At 52.6% G+C, this 2,500-nt stretch overlaps 1 pseudogene; it reads left to right on the top strand.

Moving 5' to 3' along the window:
- Window positions 1-2,500, top strand: part of LOC143154618 (large subunit ribosomal RNA) — a 7,158-nt pseudogene that overhangs the window by 2,201 nt on the left and 2,457 nt on the right.

Genomic DNA, 2,500 nt, shown 5'->3' with positions numbered 1-2,500 from the left:
TGCGGCGGTGTCCGGATCTTCCCCTCGGACCTTGAAAATCCAGGAGAGGGCCACGTGGAGGTGTCGCGCCGGTTCGTACCCATATCCGCAGCAGGTCTCCAAGGTAAAGAGCCTCTAGTCGATAGATTAATGTAGGTAAGGGAAGTCGGCAAATTGGATCCGTAACTTCGGAATAAGGATTGGCTCTGAGGAGCGGGGCGTGTCGGGCTTGGTCGAGAAGTGAGTCTGGCTGACGTGCCGGGCCTGGGCGAGGTGAACGGTATCATTACTGTTACCGGGATCCGATCTCGGTCCCGTGCCTTGGCCTCTCACGGATCTTCCTTGCTGCGGAGCTTCTGTGGCGTTTGACGTCGCGGTCGTTTCTTCGGCCGTCATTCAACACTCAGCTCAGAACTGGCACGGACTAGGGGAATCCGACTGTCTAATTAAAACAAAGCATTGCGATGGCCCCCAAGAGTGTTGACGCAATGTGATTTCTGCCCAGTGCTCTGAATGTCAACGTGAAGAAATTCAAAAAAGCGCGGGTAAACGGCGGGAGTAACTATGACTCTCTTAAGGCGGTCGCTTGAGGTGTCGGGCCGGCTTGCCGGAACTAGTATCCGAGACCAGCCTTAATGGTCATAGTTAAGTAAGTGATCGCCTCCCAGATGGTTCCCGCCGGGCAATGTCGCCTAAAAATGATAGCCAAGTATCACCTCTGCGCCGAGCGGTCCTGGGGGTTGCCAGCCCCCTCGACTGAGACTCAGTTGGTCCAAAGAGTATACAAAAAGCCTCGGATGAACAAATTGATTTCGGAGGGCCCACTGGTTCTTCGCAACCGACTGTATATGCCGATACAGCTAAGAATGAGATGAGAGGAAGTGGACTGGGAACCGGCTCCTCAAATTTACCCTTCCAGTGCAGGATGGAAGGGTGTGACAGAACATTCCGAACCTCTAGAGGACGAGGGGTCCACGAGCAAAGGCAGCACCGTAACTGGTATGACGAGCGCCAGGTGGAAGCGATAGTCAGCCAGAAAGCTCGATGGTCCCCCGAAGAGGCCGCGCTCCTGGCACGGCAGGAAGCTCGTCTAAGCAGCCAAGGCGTACGTTTTATTAACCAGGCGCTAGTGAAAGTGTTCCCGAACCGCACGCTTGAATCTATCAAGGGTCAACGGCGACGGATAGAACACAAGGAGAAGGTCCTCGAATATTTAAGGGAGCTCGAGGGCCCGCCACAACATCTGGCAACGGCTGACCAACACCAGCTGGCCGAGGCAGGAAGCGCCTGCGAAAATAAAATCAAGGAGGTCCTCCTCACACTTGAGCCCATGAGAGGTACTGACTTTAATGCGGCCCAGTTGAATAGTCTTTGTGAGAATGTCGAACGGTGGACAAAGGAGCAGATCTTTGTGGAGTTGCTCTCCTACCTACAGAGTATTTTTCCGCCTCCGCCGAAAGATCTAAGGCGGGCAAATAACGACGTACAGAGGGTTTTGACCAAGAGACAGGAACGAAGGGCCGAATATGGCCGTACACAACGTGCTTGGCGGAAGAACCCATGTAATTGCCTTCGGGCAATACTTAAGGGTAAAAGCTCCGCTAAGACACCAACCAAAGAGACCATGACCAACTACTGGTCCAATGTCATGACGGACACAAGTGCCAGAACACCGGGCATAGTAAGTAGTGCAGGTACCCTGGACACCATATGGCGCCCTATTGAGCCTGAAGAGATCAAGAAGGCATTCCCGGAATTGACCACATCGCCTGGCCCAGATTTGGTAACTGCTAGACAGTTTAGAGCAGTGCCACTTGGCGTAATAGTAAGGATATTTAACATCTTCATGATCTGTGGTAGGATTCCGGAATGGCTCTTGGAATCAAGAACAGTGTTGATTCCAAAGAAGGACAAAGCCGAGCAGCCCGGCGACTTCAGGCCAATAACGGTGTCATCAGTCGTAGTAAGGACATTCCATAAGGTGCTGGCCACTCGACTGTTGCACTCGGTGGACCTTGACAAACGCCAAAAGGCCTTCGTTCCTGCGGATGGATGCGCCGAGAATACATTCCTGTTCGACGTAATACTCAGATATCACCGGCAGGTATTCAAGCCACTATACCTGGCATCGGTGGACATAAGGAGAGCGTTTGACTCAGTCACGCATCAGGCTATATTCGACACACTGGTGTCCAGAGGTGTCCCTGGCCCAATGGTGTCGTATATCAAACACGTGTACACCAACAGCGTTACACACTTAAACTGCGATGGCTGGGTTTCACCGAAAATCCACCCCGCATGCGGAGTTAAACAAGGCGATCCGCTATCACCAGTTCTGTTTAACATGGTGATGGACAGACTCCTTAGGAGTATTCCTAAAGAAATTGGAGTGGACATTTCGGGACAGCACTACAACGCGTTAGCATTCGCGGATGATCTCGTGCTGGTAGCCTCAACACCTCGAGGGCTACAGCAAACGCTGGACCTTGCAGCCGATTACTTGGCACAGTGTGGGCTTGAG

This window comes from Ptiloglossa arizonensis, unplaced genomic scaffold (assembly GCF_051014685.1).
Source record: "Ptiloglossa arizonensis isolate GNS036 unplaced genomic scaffold, iyPtiAriz1_principal scaffold0217, whole genome shotgun sequence".
Classification (NCBI taxonomy): Eukaryota; Metazoa; Arthropoda; class Insecta; order Hymenoptera; family Colletidae; genus Ptiloglossa; species Ptiloglossa arizonensis.
The sequence above is the reverse complement of the archived record's forward strand: the minus strand, read 5'-3'. Positions and strand labels throughout refer to the sequence as shown.